The sequence below is a fragment of the Oncorhynchus mykiss genome, chromosome 18 (genome assembly GCF_013265735.2).
Source record: "Oncorhynchus mykiss isolate Arlee chromosome 18, USDA_OmykA_1.1, whole genome shotgun sequence".
In the NCBI taxonomy this organism is placed as follows: Eukaryota; Metazoa; Chordata; class Actinopteri; order Salmoniformes; family Salmonidae; genus Oncorhynchus; species Oncorhynchus mykiss.
In genome coordinates, this window is record NC_048582.1 from 73,281,961 (window position 1) to 73,282,479 (window position 519).

Consider the following 519-nt stretch of genomic DNA (forward strand, 5'->3'; position numbering starts at 1 on the left):
TCTCAGAATCCCTGTCCCCTCTCAGAATCCCTGTCCCCTCTCAGAATCCCTGTCCCCTCTCAGAATCCCTGTCCCATCTCAGAATCCCTGTCCCATCTCAGAATCCCTGTCCCATCTCAGAATCCCTGTCCCCTGTCCCCTGCCCCCTGCCTCCTGTCCCATCTCAGAATCCCTGTCCCCTCTCAGAATCCCTGCCTCCTGTCCCGTCTCAGAATCCCTGCCCCGTTGAGTGGATGCCCCATTCGACATTCCCTGATCCCAGAATTCCAAGGTTGTGTCCCAAAATGGCAGCCTATTCCCTCTATAGTTAACTACTACTGACCAGAGCCAAGGGAAAAGGGTGCCATTTGGGACACAAGTCAAGGCACTACTTCTCATCCCAGGGTCAGGTCGTTCCGAAACCAGTTTTTAAACTCTCTATGCCAAACTAAGAAGAAAAACGACTTTATTTTTTAAAACCAAAGCAATTTTTATTGTTACTATCAGGAGTGCTAGTTATACAATATCTACGTACTGATA